We start from the raw sequence: 18213 nt of genomic DNA on the forward strand, positions 1-18213 counted from the left end.
TTGTTTTGGGTTCAGGTCTGGTCACATATAAATCGGTGCTTTAACAGAATGTCTGTGTGATTCTGATGCATTCTTGGTTTGAAAACTACAGTAAAGTATCCCAAGACTTTCACTGACTAGTTAAATACCTGGGAAGGCTGACGATGGCAACTGTTATGCGGATATGATAGCTCCTGTTTTCTGGCCTCAGAACATCTCTCTTGTATTTCCCTGTTAGGTGCTTGGACTTGTGGCAAGTGTTTGGGGCTCAACATCTTCACTTTAAAATGTCCCTGTTTGGCTGAGGGGATGGGTAATTTGGGCTGTTTATTGAGGGAACTAATATCCTTCCTTTTCTTCTCTCTCTATACACACTGATTCTACTCAAGTTCTTTCACATTAAGAGTTGCCTGTGTGTGAATGGCTGGACATATTTAGAGTATGAATTGTGGTGGTCCTGGGGTACCCTTTGGTTATACACTAGCACATTAATTACACAAATACAAACTACATACCATAGAGTCCTCAAATCGAAGACATCCTCTAGAAACCTGTGAAACCATTTTGGACACTTCCATTTTAAGCAATGATTTCTTTTCCTGTTTCCCCCAAGCTTTCAGGCCCATTTTCTTTTCTCAGGACTAATGTTAGATGGCAGTTTTAAATAAGAAAACTCCAATCAATTTAATTTAAAGTGTAATTTACTTTGTTAAATGATTCGTGCCTTGGGCAGCATCCTATCTAGTGTGTACAAAGGCTCTATAAAAAATGGTACAAGTTGGTTTTATATTCAGAGAGAGTGGGACAAGGGTATTAGCAACAGGCAGTGGTGGTGGTGGGGAACATTTCAAGTAAAGCCATCTTCCCACAGGGGAAGGCAGTGGGCTTTTATCATGCAGATTTCCTCACTAAAACTGACTAGGAATCTCCGGGTAAATAAACTTAAATTTCCACTTTGAGAGAGGCTGAACCTGAATTAGGTTAAGTATTATGCATTGCTGGATTCCAGGCATGAAGGACTCTGTTTTAGGCCTGTTCTCTCCTCCTTCCTGCCTCATCCCATCCCTCTTTCCCTCCCTTCCTTCCTTCCTTCCTTCTTTCTTCACTTCCTGCCTTCCTTCTTCCTTCTTTCCTATCAGCACTAAGACGACTTAAAACCCCAAAACAAGACTCAAGATGACTTAAAACCCCAAAACAAGACTCCTATCAAATGGCCATTAAATGTTGATGCCACGAGGGAGCTTTGACTTAAAACCCCAAAACAAGACTCCTATCAAATGGTCATTAAATGTTGATGCCACAAGGGAGCTTCGAATGGGAACTGGAATTACCACATTTTTGAAAAATCTTGTAGTTTTTAATCATAGCCACTCCTAATTTTTTACTTATTTATTTATTTTTGCATAGAACTGGAGTGAAGGCCAGAGGTACTGGGGGTTGAGAGGATTCACCAGAGTCAAAGTGGGGAGCAGAACTGGCCAATCTACTAAAATACATTGACTGCTAAGGGGAGTAGTGGGTGAGAGAGGAGAGGTCTCTGGGTTAGTTCTCTGGCCTGGAATCACACACAGGCTTTAGTGCTGATATCCCTGAGACTAGTCATGGCTACTACTAAAGAGAAAAATCAGAGAAATAGACTTTTGAATATTCTGGAGTCATTCCTTGATCCGGATGCTGACATCTGCTTAACTTTGATGAAGCAGGTTATGTCTGTGGTCCTCTAAGAATTATGAAAGAAAACATTCCAATCAACTTAATTGTATGTTTAGGTCACTGTAAAAAATAATTTCCAAGAAAACTTCATCAAGAAGTTTCAATAGCTCTACTTCTTTATTTTATCCTGAAAATAAAAATGAATTTTCTAGATCAGAGAGAAGACATTCTTATAGCACTCATCCCCCTACATCCCACTTACCCTTCATGGATGAAAACAAACGTCACTTGTACATACAGGGTATCAGTACTGTGAGAGAGGAACCCAAAATTATGAAATTTGGAATTTCTGTAAGAACTGCTACACAGCATTCCCTTTAAGAAAGAGCTCATCTTTTTAATATAAATCCTCTTTTGAGAAAAGAGAAGGTTCTTAGCTCATTATACTTCTTTGAAATGTAAACCCTTAGCTATAAGCCTGTCAACTTTAGAATGTGCAAAGAAAATGAGTAATGGGAAAAAGAGATATTCTCAGTCTTTATTACATGTTATTTATTTATTGATCCCCAATTACTTGTCTCACATAGTTGTTCAATATGGGTTTTGTCCATTGTGAGTATGTGTAGATGCTCCATAATTAAGGTGTGAAGAAAACTCCTCTGATATGTGAAGAATGGTCTGTTTTTCATTCATAAATATTTTTCCAATGTTGATTTCTGTGTTGTTTAGAAGTTTAAGTGATTATTATTAGTGCCAAAATGTGCTCAAGACACAGACTACAAAATTGTGTATTTAAACTTTTCTAAATTTTCTAGTGTTTTCAAATGTATTACCAATAGCAAAATTATCAGAAAATATTTCCTGGTTAAATTTAGAAAATAATGCACAAAGCCTTGTTCTGCTTCACTGAAGAAAATCTGTAAGTATATATTTTAAGAATAACTAAGATAAATTGGTTTTTCAAAGGTACATTCAAGTTAAAAATTCACAAGCTTGGGCCCTCCCTGGTGTTACAACTGGTTAAAGCACAGCACTATGAAGCTATCACAGCCACTACAGCAGAAGTTAGATTTCTGGCCAGGGAGGTTAACCACACCTCTCCAGCAGCTCTCTCCTCTCCTTCTCAATGCTCCCCAAAGCAGTGGATTTCAGTTAATCCACTTGTTCTGTACCTGGTGAATCCTCTCACCTCCTGCACCCCTGGCCTGTACCCCAGTTCTGTATGCATAAATAAATAAATTTTTTAAAAAGGGAACAGGCTGGACTTCAGAGATTTCAAAAGTAAAGCACTAAAAACTAAGCTGAGCTTTATCCCTTATCCCAAGAGCATGTAGCTCTATATTTGCTCTAAAGATTAAATGGGACTGTAAGCAAAGTGTTTCAGAGGTGGACTCCAAGCAAGTCCTCTGATCACTTACTGTCATCATTATCATCAGCAGCATTATTAATATTAACATGATAACAACTAAAATGGCATTGAAAATTTTAGTGAATATTTCTAAATGCAGGCTATAAAGAATTTTTTACTTTTCTATTATTCTTAGCTAATTTTACCTATTCTAATGGAGTCTGGCATTCAGCTTTTGAGTTTTTATTCAGAATGTCTTTGGTTGTATACTGTAGCAGCACACCATAGTTTTTGTCCTAGCAACAGACTGATGTTGACAGCATGTTCATTGTGCGCCTTTGTATGGTTTCCTCAACATGACAGCCCACCCACTTCACAGAAAAGGTTGAATTCTTGTAGAGAATTAAAAAATAAATAATTTTTTTTGTGATTTTAAGGATACTTCTCAAACTTTTAAATCTAAGTTTTAAAAAGGCAAAGCTTATCTTTTCTCTTTAAATATCATACTCTAAATATCATACTCAGATTTCCTTAATTATTTCAGAATTGTCTTCTGAAATTACAAAAACTTAACTGTGTAAGGGAATGGATTTAAGATGGCAAGAAATAAAGCTAGAAAAAAAAATTAGTACCCTAAGGTATTTAAAATTATGTGAAGGTAGTTTTTACTAATTTTCGTTTCACTATCAGATTCAATAATGGTAAAAAAAACCAAGACTTTACTATCATGAATAATAGATGTGTGGAAGTCAATAGTTTTTTTTTTCTTTTTACTTTAACACTTGCACCAAGAAAATCAATATTGTAAAAGGGCAACAAAACTCAAATGAGTAATTATTGTTCTTTAGATACATGTGTATCAGTAATGCAGAAATGGGAGCAAGATTATGTTTTCACTTTTCACAAGGGAATAAAGAATTGCCCATGATATTCATGAGCAAAGACAAGAACATTTAGACGTACAATTGTTCAGTGATTCATTACTATAAGAGAAATGATAGAAAGATTATATGGAACATTCCTGCAGAGAGACCTGATTATGCTAAGAAGGCTCCTGAATGGGAGGTAATTCTGTGATTTCTTTGCTTATTGTAAAGACTGGAAAATAATATGTAAAGCACTTGTGAAATCAAACCGAATTTAGAACCTGTGGTATAGGTAGAATTCTGAATTGACCTCCAATGCGATAGTCTTGTATTCACCCCCTCCCGGTTAGTATGAGCACAATCTGGGGATGGAAAGAGATACCATTCTTGTGACTATGCTATACTGTGAGATATAGCTAAAGTGACATGGATATTTACGAATGTAGTAACTGTCCCTAATCAACTAACATTGAGTCCATCTAAAGGGAAATGACCTTTGATTGTCTGGTCTAATGAGCCAAGGCCTTCTGAGGAACTGGCATCCTCTTTGAGATGGAACCTCTTACTGGCTTGAAGAAACAAACAGCCAGGTGTTTACTGACCATGGGGAGCAAAAGCCCTCTAGGAGCTAAGGACCTCAGTCTCAGTTGCAACCTGAATGAGGTTTGACGATACAGACATCCAAGCAGAAACAGCTCAGCTGACAACTGAGTTTACTAGACCCTGAGTTCAGCACCCAGTTAAGCCAACCCTGACCTACAGAAACCATAAGATAATACATGTGTCTTGTTATAAGCCTCTATGCTGATGTTATTTGGTACAGTATAATAGAAAATGAATACAGGGTTAAATTAAAAAAAGAAACAAAAGAGGCCTTCTTTGTTTTTCCTTTCCAGGTTGGCTAGTCTGTTTCAACTCTTTGGAAAAATACAAAATACTCTGTAAGCTAATCGACTTAGCCAGACCTTAAATGGAGAACCAAATAAATTGACAAGGAGATGCCAACTTGTTTTAAAAAATCTATTTCCAAAAATCAGTTTTATGACATCCAATGAACAGATTTGCAAAGGAGGACTTTAACTTCACTAAAATATTAGCTTTGGGAAAATATGTTTTGTTCATTAATTCTTGAGGTAGCAATCATTTGAATACAACAGAAATCAGTTGTCACATTTCTAAATGGAAAGGGGATGTTAGGAAGATTGAAATGACTCATAAAAGATACACTGCTATTGTGTGTTGAGTTATAAATCAGCCCAGAAAAACACAATAGGCCCCAATATCTGTTAACATATTTTTAAAAGATCTGTCTCAAGAATAAATGTTAATATAATATTTCAATACTTTTGGTATATTTCCATTAAAAGTAGTTTTGTCTTTGCTTAGAAGAAACTGCTTTAATAAATAAGTAGTGAATGATTTTTAAAGAAAATAAGTAAATTAAAATGTAAAAATAAGCACTTATTAATAGCTAAGGAGGTCAATATAGCTAAAATTTGAGTACAATCCTTTGTCTTCAACAGAGTCACAACACCCAAGGGTCTGGTAGTATCTAGGTATCTGAAGGCAACAAAGAGAAAATCAGCCATTTGAACGTTTTAATTTTTATGTAGTTCTAAAATGAGAATGCAATTAAATGGGAAAGATTAAAGCAAACAAATTTAGCAGATAAAATTGCTTGTGTAAAAACTATGCTTTGCATTAAGATTTCCTGATTCCAAGGGATTTCCTGTGTAGTGCTGAAAGCTTTGGACTTTCATGGATCCTGCATTTGACTTCTCAAAAGGAAGGCACCACCTCTTCATGCAAGTGATGGAGTGTAGCTATTTTGTCTTTGCATGTGCATTAAGCTGTGTGTTTGGATTGTGTAGACAGTGTGGGAACTGCCTCCAAGAAGTCTGGAAGTGTAGCTTAAATTAATCCATCATTTAAAAAAACTCGTATTATGTTGTTTTGCACCTGAAATATTATACCCTGAGTCAACTAAGGTATATTCAACTTTCAGTTAGTACTTTGCCTATTCCAGAGCTGAACCTCAGCATAGGCCTTGAGATTTCCTCTGAACATCAGCAAAAGGAAAAGGAATACAGAAAAGCACAAAGGGTAAAAAATCTATTTCCACAAGTATGTGTTAGGGAGCAATAGAGACCCCCAAACTTGCATGCTTTAAAGAGGTTCTGCCATCAATAAGCACAAAGGCAAAGGAGACCCTTAATTTTAACAGAATCAATATATAATTCTATCTTATAAAAATAAGAAGAAAAGGTAGTCTAACTGAAACACCCCCAAAAAGCCCATACCCCATGGGTAAATGCCCAGCTAAACAGGTTTGCCTGAAATGGGACCACTGAGTCTGAGGCACCTTTAGTCAGGAGAATAAGGAAAGAGGTTTTAAAGCAGCTTTCAGAAAACTGGAACAAAGGCGCAAAATCAAAGTACAAATCAAGATAACAGTTGCCATTGTCAGCTTCAGCTTCCCTGTGTGTCTCGTACCGATGTCTTTTTCAGGTGTCTGCACATGTCACCTTCACGTTTCTTCTTCTACGTCTCCCAGGTCCATGGGACAAGTCCAAGAAACAAGTTAGCCTTTCTCCTCTATATATGTCCTCAGAGCCTGCCTGCCTTCCTTTTTATATAGCTTCATCCCTCCCCTTTATCAGAAGAGACCTCTAACACATGGATTAAGGATGTAGTATGTGCACTGCTGAGCATGTTGCTCATTGCAGAAAGGACTCTTGACAGCTAGAGTTCTGTAACACAGCAGTCCCAAGAAATCCTTGGCTGTTAGTGATCTGGATGACAGTGGTGTTAATAATAGTCGCAACTCTCAGGTAACATAATTAGTGGCATATTATATAGAATATAAAATAACAAGGTATAAAATTATTTTGAAGTCTTAATGAGTTGAGGAAATTTAAAGTGGCAAAATAATTCCTGGCTTGTTGGAAGCATACAGTTACATGTTAGCTCTCTTTAAAAGGAACAATTACAAATTAACCTAGGAACAGTTGTACAGTATTTTGAACTACCAAGTCAGGAGAGAAGAAAAACAACTCTGTATTACCTTTGTAGTAAAATGCATCAAAAGACTGAAGTTTAGCAGAGTTGGATGATAACACAAGCCAAAATGGAATCTTTGCTAGAACACATGGAAAGTGGTAGAGATATAATTAGGGAAAAAATAAGGAAATATAATTATGAGCAGATTATCTTCCTAGATTTGCAAAACAAACAAACAAAAAAGGCAAAGAAAAAACATCATAACAATGACTGTCATAGCCTACATTATGATTTCACTTTTGTATTTCATATACATATATTGTGGCTACAGCGTGAAATAAAAGCCAGATCTGCTGAACATGTGTTTGAGAGTTAAGTGAGTGGTATTTATGAATTGTGACAATTAGAAGTTGGTGAAAAGTTAGAGAGCCCAAGATTTGGGTTAGAACTCAATTTTTAAATGAGAACATTCAGAACTGGGAAAATTATGTATCTGTGTGCTTTGTAACTGTCCTTTGAGTAAGGTTTTTTATCCTCTATTTCACTTCCAAATAGACATTGTAAGTGTGAAAATTTAAAGAGTAGAAAATTTAAAAGTACACCTTATTTCCATCAAACAAAAATTGAGATCATTAATAACTTGGGCTTCAAATCACTTGCTGAATTTAAGGTGGCCTTCAATTTACATTACATCACTGAGTAATGTAATTAAAATATACTGGCACAAATCATCTGTTTTAATTGTCTGATATTAATAAGGGAAGATGAACTATTGTTCAATAGCAAAAGAAAATAGTTGGTCCTTTTAACCATTCATGTACTTTTATCCCTCAATTTTAATTTCTTTGATCAGATGAATTTATTTGACTAGCCTTTTATAATGATTTGTATATAATCCATGAAGTATTATTTTTCTCAATGTTATTGTAATAATTAATGAAATGGTATCTATTTAAGGTGTACACTGTTATGTTTTGATGTATGTATGCATTGTGATATTACTTCAAACAAGGTATTTAACATATCCATCATCTCATGTAGTTACCTTTATAGTGTGTGCAGTAGAACACCTGAGATCTATTCTCTTAGCCAAATCCAAGTGTATATTACTGTGAATATATCATAATTGTATATATTGTGCCTACTATGATGCATTAATGCATTATTACTAATGTATTAGATAGTTCTCATACTATATATTAGGCCTTCAGAACTTACTCAGCATATAGCTGTTAAGTTTGCACCCTTTTTCCAGCATCTCTCCAACTGTCCCACCTCCTACCTGATAACCAGCATTCTCTTTTGGTACTCTGAGTCTAACATTGCAGATTCCATGTGTAAGTGACATTATTCAGGATTTGTCTTTCTGTGTCTCTCTTATTTCATTTCTCTCAATGACCTCTGGACGTGGCCACTGGGTCACAAACAGCATGATTCCCTTTGTTACACTTAATAAGCGCTGCGTGTGTCCCATCTTTGTCCACACAACCAGCGACAGTCAAGTTGTTTGCATATCTCAGCTCTTCTGAAGAGTGCTCTTATGAACAGGAAGGCATAGCTCTCTCTTTGAGAAAGTGATTTTATTTCCTTTGGAAATACACTCTAAAGTGGGATCACTAGATCATATGTCAATTCTATTTTTAGCCTTTTGAGAAACTGTCACATGGTTTTCCACTGTACAGTGCTGTGCCATTTTACATCCCCTCTAACAGTGCACAGGGAACAAATCTTCATCAGCATGTATTATTTTGTGTTTTTTAAAATAGCAGCCAGAGTAATTAGCGCAAGTGGTAACTCCTTACAGTTTTGGTTTGCATTTTCCCAGCATGCATGCATTTTTCTGGTGCTGGCATTACAGATTCTTACCAACTCTGAAGGTGATAACTTCAGTAGTCTCCCTGGTCCTAATCTTTTATTAAGTACATTCTCCCTAATGCTGAGACGATTTGAAAGAAGAAACTATAAGCAAAAGCATAATGTTCCTATTATATAGTTGCTTTTATTACACAGAAGTATATATTTCTATATAAAATAAAATGTCACAGATATTTATATCACAATTCTTATGTGATGTAAAAGAATGTTGATATATGATTTAATCTGGTATAAACCTTATAAGTGAGCATGCTGCTCTTGATTTTAAAAAGTCTCATGAATACTAAATGGTATCACTAACATGTGTAATATAGAGAAGGGTCAGATAAAGACAAGCTTAAAAATTAACCCTTAAAACTGCATATTGAACAGAAGCGGCCAGAAGAGGGCAGGGAAGGATGAAGGGTAAGAACAAAGAAGGCAGAAAGCTCAAGGGTCCCTGGTTGTGGACTGTGGGTGATCTGATGGTGGGTGGCCTACAGTGGTGATACCTGTTGGGGGTATCCTAATGTTACCTCAATTTTAAAAATGAATAAATGTATAAAAAAGAAAAGTAGGCCCTCCCTGGTGGCGCAGCGGGTTGAGGCACAGCACTGAGAATCTGGGGCCGCTTCCGCATGAGTTCGATTCCCGCCTGCCCAGGAGATGACCACATGGTGTGGCAGACCTGCTCCCCTCCCCTCAGCAGTGTACTTCGTCAGTCTGCCTGTTCTGCTCCCCACTCTGTCTCTGGTGAAGCCTCTCACCGTCCCTGAGCCTCTGGCCTGTGCCCCAGTTCTGTATGAATAAATAAATAAATCTTTGGAAAAAAAAAAAAAAAAAAAAAAGTAAATTTCAGTGTTAGGGTAACACTTAATACTAAAAAATTATACTATTCAAAAAATATTATGTTGTTAATACTTTATCCATTATGTTTTATATATTTTCACATTAAATGCAACTATTTAAATATTATATTTAAAGTAAAATTTGCCATATCATGAAAGCTTATTTGTATTTAAGGATTAAACAACATCCCCTTTCCTACCTCATAGCTTCTGTAGATCAGAGATCTGGGAACAGCATAAATGAGCTCTCTGCATCCTATGGACAGAAATCAACGTGTCAGGAGAGCTGAGCTCAGTTCCTGTTTCAAGCTCACGCCTGTTGAATTCGATTCCTGGCAGCTATTAGCCATGATTCCTAGCTCTCTGCCAATCCAGGTTTCTTTCAGCCCCTAGAAGCTGTTCTCAGGTCCTTCCCAGGTGACTTCCTCCCTTGTGAACCTAGTAATCGCATGTCAATACCCTCATGCTTCAAACCTGACCTTCCTTTCGGTTACCAGGGAGAGAAAACTATGTGTTTTTAAAAGATCTTATATTAAATTGGTTCTTTCTGATAATCTCCCTTTTGGTGAATTCCAGATCAACTGGTTAGTAACCTAATTACATCTGTAAAATCCCTTCTGCCATAGAAGAAGCATAATCCACAGACATATCTCACTATATCTACCATTGAGGAATCTTGACAGTGCCTTTCAGCTTCTGCTTACCACAGTAGGAAGTCAATTCCCACCAATTCCCAGGAGTGCCTACCCCATTATGTGATGGGGAGACCATAAACAATTTGTAAATTCTCATTGTCTTAAGTATGATCTATAGTGATGAATGTTGGTTGCAAATATGATTTGATATTTTATACCAAAATCGAGATAAATGAGGTAATATTGAAATCAAAAGGAGTCCTAACATAATCTGGAAGTAATTTATATTCCATCGTTTTACATTACATATAGTTAATATTTCTGAATTTTAAAGAATGTGGTAGAGATATAAAGATGAGACACAAAAATTAATAATCATTTTACATTCATTAACATTTAGAGGTTGGTTTTTGGCAAAATATTTCATACCAGCTAATCTTAAATTCAGAATTACTTTGAGAATTTTAAGAAAATAAGCTTGTCCTAATTGGCGCTTTGAGTACATACCATTTTTCAGGTGTTGGTACATTTCATAATTTGACCTCAGGTAACGTGATATTAAAATATCTTTAAACGAATTCACTTGATCTTCACATTTAACCTATGAAGAAAAACCCCAAGTTCAAGTGTCTCTAGATTCCCATTGTGACTCGTCCCCCAAGTCCTACCACTCACTTTCTAGGTGCTTCCTCTGTCCTGAAATGCTCTCTTGTTGCTTTAGAGCCCTTTTCACACCTCTCTTTTTGGTGCAGGTTTCCCATCACACCCTATTTAAAATAGCAGGCCCTTTGCCCACTCTCCCTTCCCCCATGGCTTTATGTGGCTTCATGTGCTTATCACCACATTACATACTATCCGCCTCTGTATTGGCTCATTACCTGTCTCCCTCCACTAGAACAAAAGACCCTTGGCAATAGAAATTGTTTCATGCATGGCCAAAGTCCCAGGGCCCTCCACAAAATAGATGCCCAGCAAACATGGTTGAATGCATGAGTGTACTCCAGCAAAGGCAAAAACTACAGGAGCTGCAGGACTCATTCATTCTGCAAACTAGCAGGAATCTTTTAAGAGCCCTGTGTTCTGTTACAAAGTGATAGCATGCCCATGAAAATAGAAAAGTAACAAGTTTGGCAGAAAAGCAGAAGGCAAGAAAGAGTGGGTTCATTAGGAAATGCAGCACTTCTGCTGTTTTTGTGATTTTTAGTAAACTTACCAGTGCAGGCCAAATACTTTTTCAAGCCTTACCAGAGAATTGAAGAGAATTCTGTGTTGAAGACAGGAACAAGGGCTCACAACACCTACTACTCTCCTATATCTGCCGTCTGTGCTTCTAATGGGTGACAACATGCTTTAGCAGGATAATTGCAAGTTTTGAAGTCACTTGTCACATTACACACTTATTAACTGTTTTTAGCATAAGGGGTGAAGCCTTTTTTTTTTTTTTTTTCATTGTTCCTCAAGTATTTTAGTTACATTGTAGGTGTTAACATTTTGCTTTGCTTATCTATTTTACTTGCTTATAAACTTTATGTAACTATTGACTGCATCAGTAATATGATAAATGAAAAGTCTTTAATGCATAACTCAGGGATATGGGGTAACTGGCATTCCCTTTAAACTTGTATTTTGGAAAGAAGAAAATATTTGCTACTTTATGGAAGCCTAACTTTAAATTTTCTCCCACTGAAAACTAGCAAACAAGAAGATTAATTTATTGCTTGCAACTGCAAAAACCATATTTGCAAAGGATACCTGTGATTTTGTAAGAGAAAAGGGTCTATTTTCTTATAATGCTCAAGTTCCAGAGGTGATAGATTAGCTCTACAACATTCCTTTTATAACAGAGCTGTCCAAAATAAATATAGCATATCACACAATGTACGTGTTCACAAATATCGACTTTAACTTTGAAGTACTGAGTAATAAGTATTTGGGCTCCACATGGCCACATGGCATGCACACTTGGGTAGTTGGGGTTCCTATTTTCAGTGAAAGACAAGATGAACTTCTAAAGTTCTAAGATTTTATTTCTTTGAGACTGTTGAGTCATCACTGAATTTTGAAGGGAAAATATTGCTACAGGGGGATGATGAACAATATGAATAGTGTGACTTTCTTGACTTTGTTGCTGTTATTAATTAAAATAGTTGAAACAACTATAAGAATGTAGTATCTAAATATATTCATAAGTGCTTTTTAAAATATTACTAAATTCTAATAATATGCTAAGGTAAAATATAATTCTACCATAAGTCCTCAGAATGACTTGATGAAATTTTTGCAAATTAAATTTTTAAAATATGTTTAAAAACTAAATAACATGAAATCCCTTGTTTATGGCCTTGAATTTTGCTTTTTAAAAAATTATGTGTGCCCGGGTGATTTGGTGATGGGAAACCCGTGGGGATTATAATCGAGATGGGAAGAGAAAAAAAAAAGAAAAAAAAATGTGCAAAATGATGTAAAAATAAACTGTTGTAATAATTATAAAAAAATATATAAAGCATGAGGATTTCATTAAAAAAATTATGTGTGCCAAACTAGGAGATTATTGTGTGATTTGGCTTTTTTTTTTATTTGTTAAGGTAACCAAATCTAAATAGAAAAACCTCCATTACCCATGAATTAACGTAATAGAATCTTACTTGCGCTTAGCACAGGATAAGCCCGTGAGGGAAATGAGATCTCAACTGTTCTCCTCACTCTCACTAAGGGACTCACGCTTTCCCAAGCCTTTATTTTACTACTTTCCTTTAAAATTTTTTTAAAGATTTATTCATTTATGCATACAGAAATGGGGTACAGGCCAGATGTGCAGGGCAGTGAGACGGTTCACCAGAGACAGAGTGGGGAGCAGAACAGGCAGGTCAATGAAGTACACTGCTGAGGAGAGCAGCAGGTGGGCCAGGAGAGGTCTGCTGTGCCATGTGAGTCACCTCGTGGGCGGGGGATTGAAGTGCTGAAGTGACTTCAGCTTCTTAGTGCTGTGCTTTAACCTGCTGTACAATGAGGGAGGGCCCTAAAATTTTTTTAAATGATTTTACTAAATTTGTGATCATCTCAGGAACTCACGGTACTTCATGGAAACCACTTTAGGATCATTTTCTTCAGAAATTTACTTATGCAATTGATACTTCATTTTAAAAAACATAATAAGTAAATCTAGCTCCCTTTTCCTCCTTAAAGCCATCTCTCTTAAGCCTGTGAATGGAGAAATAGTTTCAGAGCCACTCAGGGGAGCTTTTACACAGAACTGGCTTAAATTTTGCACTTAGCTTCCGGGCTTATTTTCAGTTGACTAGAATACCAAGTGGTCACTCCTAATTTTTGTTTTTGAGGTAACATTAGTTGACAGAGTTGTACAGATTTCACAATGACATTTTCTCACGGCCCTGGGCCAGAGTGTTCACTCACCATCTACCAGCAACCAAGTAGTCTTTGCCACTCGTGCTCTCTTTCTCCTTCCCTTCTAGTAACCACCATGCTGTTGTTAGAGTCTCAAAGATTCTTGTTTTTATTACATTATATTTCACCAATAGTTGAAATTATAAGGTATTTGTCTTTCTCCACCCAATTTATTTCACTTAGCATTATACTACTCTCAACTTCCATAAAACATGCTTTCATCATATTTTTACACATGATTAGTATTTCCTCATGTAAAGTCATACCTCATTTTCTTTATTCACTTCTCAATCATGGCACTTGGGCTATTTTCATATCTTGGCTGCTGTGACTATTGCTGCAGAGAATGTAGGCATGTGTATGTCTTCTTGTTAGTCATTCTTAATTTTAAAGGAGGCTGGAAGATAGAGTCCTATCATGCACATGAAGAATACACAGATATTGTCACACTCGAGTAGTGTTCGCTACAGTCACCAACTCTCTGGTTCACTTTCTTCCTGAAGGTAGAAGACATTCACCTTTCCCTAGGGAAACAGCCCAAAGCCCAGAGGGTCACTGTATCCACCACAATTCTAAAGGGAATCTCTGAAGGGAAGGAAATCCTTTATCGCATCCAAACGTGGTTCCTCTTGCTCTAAGAACTGTGGACCTGCCTCACACTTCCTCACACACATATAATGCATAATGAGCAAAAGGGAAACATGGGGAATGTATAGCAGGTCCTTGCCCATTCCAATCCTGAAATCCCCATGACAGGCTTTTTAGAGACCACTTAATAGAAATAGAAAACATTTTTGATTAGAACTCAGCTATCTGGGGAGAATCCCTTCATGTACGTTCTAAGGGACAATTGGTTCTACCATCTGGAAGTTCTTCATTATCTATTATCCTTAGAACTGTCCTCATTGGGAATATATAACTCTTACATTCTGCTTTCTGTTCATGCAAGATCCAGAGCCTAAACCAGTTAAATTCTTCCCCTCAAAAATTCCACAGGCTTCCATGTGCTAACAACTACCCTCAAGCTCATTTCTTAGATCCACTCCTTAAACATGAATCATTCCTTTCTCCTCCCTTTCAGCACAGTGCAGATACCCTGAACTTATGCTCCTGAGGAAGGCCAATCTGACCTTTACCTCCAGGCTGTCTGGGTGAACTTTAGTAAGATTTTGCAATTTGAATGTTCCTAATTTGAGGTCTAAAATAGACAGTTTTTCCAATTCTTCTCATTACTCTCTTGCATTTCTGCTTATCAACAAGACTACTTTCTACCCAAACTTACCTGTTTCTTAATCATTTTTTAAAAAAATCATTCTGACTTTTGACAACCATGTACCCTTCAGTTCAGATTCAGCAGGAGGTGCTCAGCCTTTTACATTGTCACAGTTTTACCAAATCTTTCCTATGATTTTACAAGACTCTTCTCCCACTGCCACTTACCACTCAACTAAGTCAGTGTCATCTAGGGATTACTTTTTACTGCCAACACCCTTTCAGGGAGTTAAGTTTCATTCAGCTAAGGTGATACTACACATGAGGGACTATAAAAGATAAACACACAAATCTCAATGGTGTAACAAAATAAATTATTTCTTTTTCATTTCTTAATCCATGTAGATGAAAGCACGCTTCTGTCTCATTCAGCAACTCCAGGCTGTTCAGTCCAAATTGCTGGGGAAAAAGAGAAAGGACTATATATGGAAAAATGTCAGGTCTGAAGTGGCATTCATATTCTATTGGTCAGAACAAGGCCTCAGTCACATGACTAGAAAATGTAATTTAACTACTTTCTTATAAAGAAATAGAAAACATAGATGTTGGTGAAAGATAGCAATTTCAGCCAATATTTCCCTTCCCTTAATTTTAAATATTTTCACAAAATTATGAAAGTTTTACTGTATATTTAGTCTAATAGACATAAGACATAATAATAGAAGTGATATGTCCTGATAATTTGTCTTTATTCTGGTAAGACTTTTTATCGATTGCTCTGGGTAAATATAAATCTATCAATCAGTCAATCACATACATTCCAAACATCTTGCTATTAGAATGAGGTTGTCTAATAGCAATTTGAAAAATTAGAATAGATTGGCTATTTTTAGGAATTACAATGAATGTCAATTCCTATGGTTTAGAATGTGGAAATGGCAAAATTCTTCCTGTAAAAAATATACCACAATATATAAAGCTTGTGATGTTAAGCTTATATGTTTCAGTTTCCATATTTGAGAATGAGGTTCTCATTCTCATAGTGAATAAGTGGCAGAAAAACTAGGAAGGAAAACGTGTGTGACATACTGGTTTCTTCCTTAGTTTCTGTAATTACTTTTAAGATAATAAAGACATGTCTTCATTCAATTAAATATGAAAATAGTTTTTAAAGCAACTTTTCTTGATCACGTAATTAACCCAGGGCACCAGGGATCACAAATCAAAGCACACAGGTAGGTGCTTTTATGAAGGACATTTGGGAGCTTCAGAGAACAGCCCAATAATGTCCATGAGATAGATCAGGGAAGATGCCCAAGATGCAGCAAGGCTGAATTTAGTATTGAAATAAACCCAGTGGTGGTGAAGAAGGATGTTGAAGGCAGAGGAGAACAGATAAAAAGAGACACAGCCATTGGAAAGAAGCTATGAATTTGAGTTGCTGCGGGATTAGATCTCTAGTGAGAGATGAATCTGTGGAAATTAGAGAATTTGCATGGCACACTAAACAGTTTGAATATTAGCTAGAAATCAGTGAAGACTTTAAAGCAAGGGAGAAATACCAGGTTTTGAGCCAGAAAAATATCTAGACATCAGATCTTGGAGAATGAATTGGCGTGGGCAAAACCAAAAACAGGATGACAAATAGGAGATTATTGATTTCTATATGCTCAAGTTGGATATATGAATATGCTAAGGATTATATTATTCAACCCTCCTGCATTTGTCATACATTTTAATCATATTGTAATATAGTTATCTTGAAATTGTTTTAGTTACTGGTAGTAATCCATCAAGAGGAGTCATACAGCTATCTGCATTGTTATTATTAAGAGTTTTGATTAATGATGAGGATTTTGTTTCCTTGTTTAAAATTTATTTATTTATAAATTTACTTATAATGAATAAAAAATTATGTACTTATTTATTTATATTTTACAGGACTGATAATTTTTGTATAATGTATACTTTCTTCTCTCAGTGTAGTGCCCAACTCAACCATGCACTATCACCACTTTCCCTGGGCTCTGCCTGCCTTCGTTTTGATCCCTCCGGGCAGGGGCTTTTGTTTTAGGGATCATAATAACTTTGTTTTTTAGTAGATATGTTCTATGAACTCCAGTTCTTTTGATGGCACACTTTTTGATAATTCCATTTACTTAGCCTATTCTTAAATGCTTGTTTAATTATTTAGGGTTTTTCCCCCTTGACTTAACAAACAACAGACTTGCTTTCTTTACATAATGACAAGGGAGAAATTCCCTGAAAATAATCATTGCTTTTCTGAAAATATTTATGCATTCTTGAAAATTATTTTAAAGAGATAAAAGTGCATCATAACATGTTATTAATGTCAGATAGTCATCACTGAGAAATGACATATGTATCTATTGTATAGTAAGATCTCTGCTAAGGGTCCATATCAATTCTTCACCATCACATTATCCCCTTTTTCTTTTACCTGTAACCCCAAAATTTATTTTTGTTTTCTTTAATTCATCTGTTTGTTTGTGTTTTCACAATACCGCATGGTATATTGAGATGTGATCTGAAACCAGAAAATATCAACATATAGAAAAAAAAAACATAAGTTTCTTGACATTATGTTTGGGAACTAGACTACAACAGCAAGGAAAAGAAATGCATAAATATATACATGTCGAACTCCAAGTCTCCTACATATCCAAAAATAAGAACTATTATCAAAGGAAATTATGTATATGCATATGATATAATTAAACTCTGATAGTGACCTTAATGAGATGCTATGATCATCTCCATTTTCATCTAGGTTAAGTGACTTTTCTATGTATGTAGGAAGTAATTCAGCTGCGATCAGAATCAATGATTGCCGAGTTCAGTGAGATCTGATCCCACTGATCAGAACCCAGGCTTCTAGCCAGGAAGTTGAGCTACTAACCACCACCCGCTGCAGCACTAAACCACCTCTACTATGGAAAGGATGAATATGAGCCTTTATCCCTTTCAAAATATATTAGACAATATTACACTATTTAATAAAATTTTTCTACAGAGCACCATTGAACAATTTCATTCTTCTGTAGAGAACCCTAAGTTTAGACATCTACATAACTACCTAGCTTAGGAAAACTAATATATTAATAGTATTGCATGTTATTCATGCACATGAATATACATTTTGTTGATCAGTTGGTTACCTGCTTTGTAATAGTTTCTGGGATGAAAAAGAGGTATCTACCTTCATGAAATTTTTGGTCTGTTGGATTCAAAAGACTAAATAAATCATTTCCCTAAGTAAATTCAGTTTCACCTGTGTTTTTCTAACTGCTGCTCTGCTATGGTAATGGTTCAGTATCAATGATTGCCAAGTTCAGTGAGATCCATGGCTTCCTAGTATGGCATCCAGTCACTGGATGGGGGTCCTAAAGGGG

General features: G+C 36.0%; 1 protein-coding gene across 3 annotated transcripts in view; it reads left to right on the forward strand.

Annotated features, from left to right (window-relative positions):
* The window catches only part of MCTP1 (multiple C2 domains, transmembrane 1), a 435421-nt gene that overhangs the window by 179078 nt on the left and 238130 nt on the right, over positions 1-18213 (forward strand). The window lies entirely within an intron of this gene.

Source organism: Condylura cristata, unplaced genomic scaffold, assembly GCF_000260355.1.
Source record: "Condylura cristata isolate star-nosed mole 26May11 unplaced genomic scaffold, ConCri1.0 scaffold00007, whole genome shotgun sequence".
Taxonomy (NCBI): domain Eukaryota; kingdom Metazoa; phylum Chordata; class Mammalia; order Eulipotyphla; family Talpidae; genus Condylura; species Condylura cristata.